This window comes from Triticum dicoccoides, chromosome 7B, assembly GCF_002162155.2.
Source record: "Triticum dicoccoides isolate Atlit2015 ecotype Zavitan chromosome 7B, WEW_v2.0, whole genome shotgun sequence".
Classification (NCBI taxonomy): domain Eukaryota; kingdom Viridiplantae; phylum Streptophyta; class Magnoliopsida; order Poales; family Poaceae; genus Triticum; species Triticum dicoccoides.
The window spans coordinates 77,042,406-77,054,227 of NC_041393.1; positions in this window are offsets into that span (position 1 = coordinate 77,042,406).

The following is an 11,822-nucleotide window of genomic DNA, read 5'->3' on the forward strand; positions in this document are numbered from 1 at the left end:
CGGAGTTGGGGGAGGGGATGGGGGTGACGGCACGGCGAGGCTTGGGTGGAGGGGGACGGACGACAGCAGCGAGGGTGGGGTGGCAGCGTGGGTCGGGATAGGGCGGCGGCGGGGGCTGGAGCGAGGGTGGGGCGGCGCACCAGGTCGGGATCCGGCGGCAGCGACGGCGCGGGTGGGGGTCGGGGTCGGGCGGCACGGTGTGGGTCGGGGTCGGGGAGCAGGAGTGGTCTGAGGAGGAGGGCAGAGAGGAATGAGTGGCCACGGTTGGTCGGTGTGGATAAGGTGGCATAGCTATGTATGCCACGTGTACGCCTATGCCGACGGCCATGCCGTTGGCATAAGTATATTCTTTTTTTCATTATTTTAAGGTGCACTTTTCCTAAGACATAAATATTACACATGTTTATTAGTTCTCACAAAAAACAAATTGACTGCATTCTGCCCGTTGAAATAGATAGTTTTTGGCCCGACGTGGGCGTTTCCCCCCTCCGTGATACGACGGTAGCAACGCCCATGAGGGGCACACCCCGGAGCCGCGTGCCGGGTGCCTGCACCTGTCACCATGCTTCCACAATCGTAGGAGGGCCCACCGCAACACCTAGCGGCATTGCTACCCCCCAGGTACCCCGTCCCGTCTAACCCTCACACAGACGACCGTTGGGTCTAGCCCTTTGACTTTTGCCGGATGGAGTTTGACCGGTGGACCTTTTCACCTGGTTGTCATAGCCCAGCCCATAGCTACACCTTCCAACACCGGCCCGGCCCAACCCACCACAAGATTCCCTCTGTGTCGGCCCGACGTGGATTTCCCTCCTCTGGGACACGGCGACAATGACGCCCGTGAGGGGGGGGGGTGAGGGAGTCCTGGATTAGGGGGTATCCGGATAGCCGGACTATATACTCTGGCCGGACTGTTAGACCGTGAAGATACAAGACTCAAGACTTCGTCCTGTGTCCGGATGGGACTCTCCTTTGCGTGAAAGACAAGCTTGGCGATCCGGATGTTAGATCTCCTTCTTTGTAACCGACTCTGTATAACCCTAGCCCTCTCCGGTGTCTATATAAACCGGAGGGTTTAGTCCGTAGGACAAGAAGAATCATAATCATCATAGGCTAGCTTCTAGGGTTTAGCCTCTACGATCTCGTGGTAAATCTACTCTTGTAATACTCATATCATCAAGATCAATCAAGCAGGAAGTAGGGTTTTACCTCCATCGAGAGGGCCCGAACCTGGGTAAAACATCGTGTCCCCTGCTTCCTGTTACAATTAGCCTTAGACGCATAGTTCGGGACCCCCTACCCGAGATCCGCCGGTTTTGACACTGACATTGCTGCTTTCATTGAGAGTTCCTCTGTGTCGTCGCTGCAAGGCTCGATGGCTCCTTCAATCATCAACAACAATGCGGTCCAGGGTGAGACTTTTCTCCCCGGACAGATCTTCGTGTTCGGCGGCTTCGCACCGCGGGCCAACTCACTTGGCCATCTGGAGCAGATCGACAGCTACGCCCCTGGCCATTAGGTCAGGTTCGGAAACTTGAACTACACGGCTGATATCCGCGGAGACTTGATCTTCAATGGATTTGGGCCTACACCAGGAGCGCTGAACAGTCACGACGAGCACGGCTTAGACCTCTTGTCAGACAATACTCGGGATATCGCACCTGCAATGGCTCCGGACCTAAATCCAGGGAAGATCGCATCGTCCAAGGACGGGTGGATGGACCCCGCCCCGGAGGCCGCATACTCATTGGCGGTAGAGCCGAACACGGACTCCACCCCCAAGGAAGTCTGTGTCACTGGACCCCCGGGCTTGTGTCCGGCTATAGGTTCCAGATCGCGTGCCCCCGAGCCCGCCGAATCTGGTTGGGCTCCGGTAATGGAGTTCACTGCTGCGGATATCTTCCAGCACTCGCCCTTTGGCGACATGCTGAATTCATTAAGGTCTCTCTCTCTGCCAGGAGACTCTTGTCCGAACTATGTCCGACTCGAGTGGGAAGCCGGCGACGAGGAAATTCGTTACCCACCCACCACCCACTTCATTGCCACTGTCGATGATTTGACCGACGTGCTTGACTTCGACTCTAAAGACATCGATGGTGTGGACGACGATGTAGGAGAAGATCAGGAACCACCGCCCACGGGGCGCTGGACAGCCACCTCCTCATATGATATATATATGGTGGACACTCCCAAAGAAACCGATGGCGATAAGGCAATGGAGGATAACCCTTCAAGGAAGAAATCAATGCATGGGCGTCATCGGCGTCACTCCAAGCCCCGCCATAGCAATACCGGCACAGGAGGCGAAAACAATCCGGATGGTGCCGAAGAGGAATACAATCCCAATCAGCCTGCCTTCGAGCAGGCTAAACAGGAAGACAGGCAGGTCAGCCCAGATGAACAGGCGACAGACGGATACCTGGAGGAGGACAACTCCATGCCCCCCCTCCGAAGACGAGGTGAGCCTCGGCGATGATGAATTCGGCATGCCCAAGGATCCCGTAGAGCAGGAGCGCTTCAAGCACCGGCTTATGGCCACTGTGAGAAGCCTGAAAAAGAAATAGCAGCAACTCCAAGCTGATCAAGATCTGCTCACAGACAGATGGACTGAACTCCTGGTAGCCGAGGAATATGGACTCGAGCTCCACACCAAAGGTTACCCAAAGCACAAGTTGCTACCTCAACTCGAAGAGGAGCCTATACTACTAGCATAGGACGAGGCTGACCGGCCACCTCGTGGCCGGGATAAAACGACGTATCAGCCCGAATACTAGCCCGCACCCCACGCCAATACACTACGGCCCGGGGCAATAGGCAGGACCTGCGAGACATACTTGAAAACAAGGCAGGACAGCCAAGATCGATCTACGGATCGCGGGTTCGTGCCCCAACACGCGACGATGATCGTCATGCCGGATGCACGATCAGCAAGTCCGGCCGGGCCGAACATATCCGACCAAACTTATTCGAACTGCATAGCAACATAGCCCGACATAGAGGCGCCGCACACCCCCTCATCTTCACAGATGAAGTAATGGATCATGAATTCCTAGAAGGGTTTAAACCCGTAAACATTGAATCATACGATGACACAACAGACCCCGCGGTATGGATCGAAGATTTCCTTCTCCACATTCACATGGCCCGCGGTGACGATCTACACGCCATCAATTATCTTCCCCTTAAACTCAAAGGACTGGCCCGACACTGGCTGAATAGCCTGCCGGCAAATTCCATCGGCAGTTGGGAAAACCTGGAGGACATGTTCCTCAACAACTTCCAAGGCACCTACGTGCGACCACCGGATGTTGACGACTGGAGTCACATTACTCAACAGCCCGGAGAGTCAGCCAGGAAATTCTGGACACGGTTCCTAACTAAAAAGAACCAAATTGTCGACTGTCCGGACGTCGAAGCCTTGGCGGATTTCAAGCATAATATCCGCGATGAGTGGCTCGCTCGACACCTCGGCCAAGAAAAACCGAAGTCCATGGCGGCCTTCACGACACTCATGACCCGCTTCTGCGCGGGCGAGGACAGCTGGCTGGCTCGTAGTAGCACCACGCCTAGATCCTCCGGCACTTCAGATGTCCGCGATAGTAACGGCAAGCCACGGCGCAACAGACACAAGCATCGGAACAACGGCGACAACACCGAAGACACGGCAGTCAACGCCAGATTCAGTGGCTCAAAATTCGGTCAGCGGAAAAAGCCGTTCAGAAGAAACAATCAGGGATCGTCCAGTCTGGACCGCATACTTGACCGCTCGTGCCAAATTCACGGCACCCCTGATAAGCCAGCCAACCACACTAACATAGATTGCTGGGTGTTCAAACAGGCCAGCAAAATAAATGCCGAAAACAAGGACAAGGGACTGCACAACAACGATGACGAGGAGCCCCGGCATCCGAATACGGGGGGACAAAAGAAATTTCCTCCCCAGGTGAAAAAGGTAAACATGATCTATGCCACCCACATTCCGAAATGGGAACGAAAGCGAGCTCTAAGGGACGTCTATGCGATGGAGCCAGTCGCCCCAAAGTTCAACCCATGGTCAGCTTGTCTGATCACTTTTGATCGTAGGGATCACACTACCAGCATCTGTCACGACGGTTCAGCCGCACTGGTCCTTGACCCAATCATCGACGGATTCCACCTCACTCGAGTCCTTATGGACGGTGGCAGTAGCTTGAACCTGCTTTATCAGGACACAGTGCGCAAAATGGGCATCGATCCTTCAAGGATCAAGCCCACCAAAACCACCTTCAAAGGTGTAATTCCAGGAGTAGAGGCCCGTTGTACGGGCTCCATAACACTAGAAGTGGTTATTCAGATCCCTGGATAACTTCTGAAGCAAGGAGTTAATCTTCGATATCGTCCCTTTCCGTAGTGGCTATCATGCACTGCTTGGACGAACCGCATTCACTCGATTCAATGCGGTACCACATGATGCATACCTCAAGCTCAAGATGCCAGGACCTCGCGGGGTTATAACAGTCAATGGAAACACAGACCGCTCTCTCCGTATAGAAGAGCACATTGTAGCCCTCATGGCAGAAGTACAAAGAAGCCTTCTTGGGCAAACCACCAATCCGGCGACAACAACCCCGAACACCATCAAGCGAGTCCGGAGTACCGCCAAGAGCGTGACTAGCAGTCCGGCCTCCTCCCTAGCCCCATTCAGGCAGCATTTGTGTCGCGTGTACACAATTACGCACTCAAAATGCCATGGGCATAGGCGGAGGCGCAACGGTGACGCGGTCCACAGTGCGGTTCAACCGTCACATACTTTAAATAACCTTCTTTCTCTTTCAGGACCCTACTTTCGGGCAGCCCCCTCAGAGAACCAGATCATCAGGCTTATCATAGGAGAGAAAACCAAGGAGGCAAAAGGCTTTGCGCACACAGGGAATACCCAGGTGGTATCTGTCAATGATCGTTATACCTGTTTTACATACCCGCATGCGGCCCGCCCTTGGATAGGACATGTCAAATAGTCCTATTTGCTTCTGCTTAATGCATCAATTGTACACATATGCTTGGACACATTATTTAACAATGGGAAATAATATATAGCGTCAGCTTATTATTCCTATCTTCACATTTTCTCTAAAAATGTTTATTTAATATTGAATCCGTACACTTTGGTACGTTTAGTTTGCTAGGGGCTTCTTATGGTGCCCCATAATACGACAAGATAAGTTCGAACACTTTCAACAGTGCGGCACCCCGAACTTATAGCATTATATGCATCAGCTCCGAATCATGCCTTGGGTCAATAGTTGGGTTTGCCCGGCTTCCTTGTTTTGGTACCTTACGTTCCGTTATATCGGCTAAGGTAGCGCAGGGAGAACTACTGCGATTGTGTCCCGGTTCTTCCGGATGAGCACCTCAGTAGAGAAAGCCGAAAACTGGCTGTCATGATGCGGCGAGAGCTGGTCGCTATTCGAGAGGTCTTAAATCCTTAAAGATTTTTTCTGCTTCAGGCAAGGAATCGGCCTTGTCCGATTTAGGCGTGTATAGCGCCCCAATTCAGCTTTTAGAATTCTAGGGGCTTCGCCGAAATTTAAAACTGTAGACTTCTATGGCTAAGTGAGAGTTATAAAGCCGCATAGTCCGATTGCCTTGTTCGTTGTGCCAAACACATCCTTCAAGGACCAAAATTTGGATAAAGAGTGTTTGGGTTTGATACGTCTCCAACGTATCAATATTTTTTGATTGCTCCATGCTACTTTATCTATTGTTTTGGACTATAATGGGCTTTATTTTCCACTTTTATATTATTTTTGGGACTAACCTATTAACCGGAGGCCCAGCCCAGAATTGCTGTTTTTTGCCTATTTCAGTATTTCGAAGAAACAAAATATCAAACGGAATGAAACCTTTGGGAACGTGATCTTCTCACCGAACGTGATCCAGGAGACTTGGACCCTACTCCAAGAAGCACCAGAGGCGGTCACGAGGGTGGAGGGCACGCCCCCCTAGGCGCGCCCCTACCTCGTGGGCCCCTTGACGCTCCACCGACGTACTCCTTCCTCCTATATATACCTACATACCCCCAATAGACCAGGGACGGAGCAAAAAACCTAATTCCACCGCCGTACCTTCCTGTATCCACGAGATCCCATCTTGGGGCCTGTACCGGAGCTCCGCCGGAGAGGGCATCCACCACGGAGGGCTTCTACATCAACACCATAGCCCTTCCGATGAAGTGTGAGTAGTTTACTTCAGACCTTCGGGTCCATAGCTAGTAGCTAGATGGCTTCTTCTCTCTTTTCGGATCTCAATACAATGTTCTCCCCCTCTCTCGTGGAGATCTATTCGATGTAATCTTCTTTTTGCGGTGTGTTTGTTGAGACCGATGAATTATGGGTTTATGATCCAGCTTATCTATGAATAATATTTGAATCTTCTCTGAACTCTTTTATGTATGATTGAGTTATCTTTGCAAGTCTCTTCGAATTATCCGTTTGGTTTGGCCAACTAGATTGGTAGTTCTTGCAATGGGAGAAGTGCATGGCTTTGGGTTCAATCTTGCGTTGTCCTTACCCAGTGACAGAAAGGGTTGCAAGGCACGTATTGTATTGTTGCCATCGAGGATAACAAGATGGGGTATTTATCATATTGCATGAATTTATTCCTCTACATCATGTCATCTTGCTTAAGGCGTTACTCTGTTTTTTTAACTTAATACTCTAGATGCATGCTGTATAGCGGTTGATGAGTGGAGTAATAGTAGTAGATGCAGAATCGTTTCGATCTACTTGTCACGGACGTGATGCCTATATACATGATCATACCTAGATAACCTCATAACTATGCTCAATTCTATCAATTGCTCAACAGTAATTTGTTCACCCATCGTAGAATACTTATGCTCTTGAGAGAAGCCACTAGTGAAACCTGTGGCCCCCGGGTCTATTCTCATCATATCAATCTCCATCACTTTATTTACTTGCTTTGCTTTTACTTTTTACTTTGCATCTTTATACCAAAAATACCAAAAATATTATCTCTATCAGATCTCACTCTCGTAAGTGACCATGAAGGGATTGACAACCCCTAATCGCGTTGGTTGCGAGTATCTATCGTTTTGTGCAGGTACGAGGGACTTGCGCGTGACCTCCTACTGGATTGATACCTTGGTTCTCAAAAACTGAGGGAAATACTTACGCTACTGTGCTGCATCATCCTCTCCTCTTCGGGGAAAACCAATGCAAGCTTGAGATGTAGAAGGGTTTTCCACGAACACCCCAATACTAGTTACATGGGGACCGAAGCCGACGACTGGCCGCACAGAAGGTAATATTTTAAATCAACAAAGCGTGATATAGCGCAAACAAATTCTTTTTCATATTACAAAGACGACATGAGTACATTCACTCAAAGATTGTGTCCTTGGTACATTCATCGGCCACAAGACGAGCACCTTTCATAACGCCATCATAATATTTCTCGGGGTAGCGATGCGCCTTGCCCTCCGGTGGTCCATCCTTCACCAACTTCTCTGCATCCAGCTTGGCCCAATGCATTTTTGCACGGGCAAAAGCCCGGCGGGCACCCTCAATACAAAGGGATCGCTTGATAACTTCAAGACGCGGACAAGCATTTACCACCCGCTTTATAAGGCCAAAGTAGCTGTCGGGCAGGGGCTCAGCAGGCCACATCCGGACTATGAAGTCCTTCATGGCCACTTCGGCCGCCCTGTGGAGTTCAACCAATTGCTTCAGTTGGTCACTCAGAGGCATTGGGTGTTCGGCTCCAGCATACTGGGACCAGAATAGCTTCTCCGTTGAGCTCCCCTCTTTGGCATAGTAGAACTCCATGGTATCCGATATGCTGCCTGGCAGATCTGCGAACGCCCATGGAGAGCTCTGAATTCGGGTAAGTAATAGAAATGTCTCCTCCACATGTTTGCTTTGCATAATAAATGCCTTACCCGCCGCTATCTTCTTGGCCGCCTGGATTTCCTGTTGGGCCTTTTGGGCTTCGGCCTCGGCGTCTTTCACGCTCAGAAGGGCCTTCGCAAGCTCAGACTCTTTCGTCTTGAAGTCACGCTCCAAGAACTCGAACTTCTTGCCGAGCTCCTGGAGCTCTTGTTGTACCTAGCCCACCCTAGCATCTTACTTTTCACGCTCAATACGCTCCGTGGACGCCTTGTCTTTGGCCTCGGATAGCGCTTTCCTCAGGGCCGCCACTTTGGTCGTGGCCCCTATTAAAAAATCATGACGCTATTTGTTAGCGTCACCAATTTTCTCCTCTATACGACAGATGAACGGGGTATCACTCACCTTTGTTCTCTTCGAGCTGCCTCTTCGTGAGGCTGAGCTCCTCTTCGGCCTGCTTCAGGTCCTGTTCGAGTCCGGCGACCTCTGCTATGCGGGCAGCAGCGGAAAGCAGCACCGCCTGCTTATTCACATAGGCACATACTGTTAGATCCCTGCGGTTTAAAGTTGACCCTCCGTTTGGCTTTTCTTACCGAACACCAAACAGAGTATCAGGGGCTACTGTCTATTGGGTGATAATTTCTCACACTTTTGATTACTTACCTCAAAGCCTATTAGGAGGCTGGCGCAGGCCTCGGTCAATCCACTTTTGGCAGACCAAACCTTCTGAATCACTGTACTCATAAGATTATGGTGCTCTTCATTCACGGAAGCGCCACGAAGCACTTCCAGCAGACCATCCGACGCCTCTGGCGCAACGGAGGTCATCGGCACGGCCGGCTCGCCTTCCCTAGCGAGGGGCCGCCTACCCGAATCCGGAACCTTTGGAGGTTCCGGTGCAGTATCCGGCTGGGAGCCTGACTTTCTGCGACTCTCGTCAGCATGATCTATGGGGATCTTACTCCCCATGTGCCCGACGTCCGGAATTTCGCCTTGGGGCGTCCCCAGAGCCGCCTTCCCCTGCTCTGGTATCCTTTGGGACCACACCTCCGTGTCATCCGCAGGCCGAGGGGAGGTGGCCGTCGGGAGTGAATTCATTGCCGAATCACTCAGGGACCCATCCGAAGAGGATACCTCGAGATGGGACCTAGCTAGACTGCATATGCGAGTTCGGTGTTATAACAAACTATGAAGCTAAGTCGCACTAAAAGTATTACAGAGTGCGGATACTTACGATTTCACTAGGGGCTTGCCCCTAGGTAGCCACTCCTCCTCGCTATAGGCGGCGGTTGTGGAGTGGTCCGAAGGGAGGGTCCATCCCTTCTTGGACCCTTCGGCCTCCCCGGAAAGGGTGGCCTTCCTCTTCTTCCCTCCTTCGTTTTCGGGGAGAGGATTTTCCTCTTCCTCCTCCTCCTCCTCGTTGTCGTTGGAGGAGTACGCCCTGGTGTCTTCGGACGATGAGTCCGGCACCATGTTGCGCCGGGAACTTATTCTGGTCCCCGTGGCCTTTTTCTTGGCCTTCTTCTCCTGCACCTCATAGGGTGCCGGAGCCAGCATCTCCGTCAGGAGTTCGTCTGCTGGGTCCTCAGGCAATGGAGCTGGACAGTCGATCCGCTCCGCCGTCGCCACATATTGCTGTTAAAATCGGCACAGTGGCCTAAGTTTCTCCCACAAATATACTGGGGAAAGGCACATCTTGAAATGAAGAATGCTTACCACATTGGCCTGGCGCCTGGCGCTGAGTCCGCGGTCCTCAGAGGTTGGGGGAGGAACTTTGCTGGCCTTGAACAACACCTTCCAGGCGTCTTTGTGCTTCATGTCAAAGAGCTCTCGCAGTGTCTGGTGTTGGGACGCGTCAAACTCCCACAAGTTGAATGCTTGTCTCTGACACGGGAGGATCCAGCGAAATAGCATAACCTGGACCACATTGACCAGCTTGATACTCTTGGTTATCATGTTTTTGACGCAGTTCTGGAGTCCGGTCAGCTCCGTGGGTGCGCCCCAGGCCAGGCCTTTCCTCTTCCAGGAAGTGAGCCGCACGGGGATGCCGGATTGGAATTCGGGGGCCGCCACCCAGTTGGCATCGCGCGGCTCGTTGATATAGGACCATCCCGATTGCCACCCCTTCACGGTCTCCGCAAATGAGCCTTCGAGCCAAGTGACGTTGGGCATTTTGCCCACCATGGTGCCACCACACTTCGCCTGCTGGCCGACCACTATCTTTGGCTTTACGTTCAAGATCTTTAGCCACAGGCAAAAGTGGGGCCGGATGCGGAGAAAGGCCTCACACACGACGATAAACGCCGAGATGTTGAGGATGAAGTTAGGGGCCAGATCATGAAAATCCAGCTCGTAATAGAACATGAGCCCACAGACAAATGGGTGGAGGGGGAATCCTAGTCCGCAGACGAAGTGGGCGAGGAACACGACCCTCTCGTGGGGTACCGGAGTCGGAATAATCTGCCCTGCGTCCGGCAGCCGGTGCACGATATCTGCGGCCAAGTATTCGGCCGCCCGGAGCTTCGTAATCTGCTCCTCCTTGACGGTGGAGGCCACCCACTTGCCTCCCGCTCCGGACATGTTTGGCTATGCGGAGAAGGCATGAACTAAGGCGCTGGAGCTCGAGGGTGTGAGAATGGATAAGCAAAGGAGGAATAAGGCGTGGGTAAAAATGGGGGATCCTTATCCCTTTATAGAGGCGACGAAAACGGTGCGCCTCCCCACTTGCCCGTTAAAAATCGCTTATTTCCCAAGCGCCACGATTGATGGTGCGGTTGGGTTACCCGTACCCGTATTAATGAGAATCCCGGGATAAGGGGACATGATCTCTGCTTCGACGAGACGTGCCGAGGAAGCCGCCTCGAAATATGTGCGGTGGTTGGTGGTGGGAAAACGGTTCGAATAATGACTCGACCATGGTGTGATGTCACATTATCTAAAGTTGTCAGCAGATTATATTTGTGGAATATTGTTCTCTCTGTGGTGGTATATGAAAATCGTCTTGCAGAGCCGGACACGATTTAAGTGTTCGAGGTTTACTTTGGAGTATTCAAAGGTGGAACCCGCCTTGCAGTGCCGAAGACAATCTGCGCGCCGGACTCATCATCATTGAAGCCTGGTTCAGGGGCTACTGAGGGAGTCTTGGATTAGGGGGTATCCGGATAGCCGGACTATATACTCTGGCCGGACTGTTGGACCGTGAAGATAGAAGACTCAAGACTTCGTCCCTTGTCCGGATGGGACTCTCCTTTGTGTAGAAGACAAGCTTGGCGATCCAGCTGTTAGATCTCCTTCTTTTTAACCGACTCTGTATAACCCTAGCCCTCTCCCGTGTTTATATAAACCGGGATGCTTTAGTCCGTAGGACAAGAACAATCATAATCATCATAGGCTAGCTTCTAGGGTTTAGCCTCTACGATCTCGTGGTAGATCTACTCTTGTAATACTCATATCATCAAGATCAATCAAGCAGGCAGTAGGGTTTTACCTCCATCGAGAGGGCCCGAACCTGGGTAAAACATCGTGTCCCCTGCCTCCTGTTACCATTAGCCTTAGACGCACAGTTCGGGACCCCCTACCCGAGATCCGCCGGTTTTGACACCGTCAGGGGGCACACCCCGGAGCCGCGTGCCAGGTGCCTGCGCCCGCCACCATGCTTCACAACCGTAGGAGGGCCCACCACAACACCTGGCAGCGTTGCTACCCCCCAGGTACCCCGTCCCGTCTAACCCTGACACAGACGACCGCCAGATCTAGCCCTTTCACTTTCGCCGGACGGGTTTTGACTGGTGGACCTTTTCACCTGGTTGTCATATCCCAGCCCATAGCTACACCCCCCAACACCGTCCCGGCCCAACCCACCCCAAGATTCCCTCCGTGTCGGCCCGACGTGGCCGTTTTCCCCCTACAGGACACGGCGGCAGCGAAGCCCGTGAG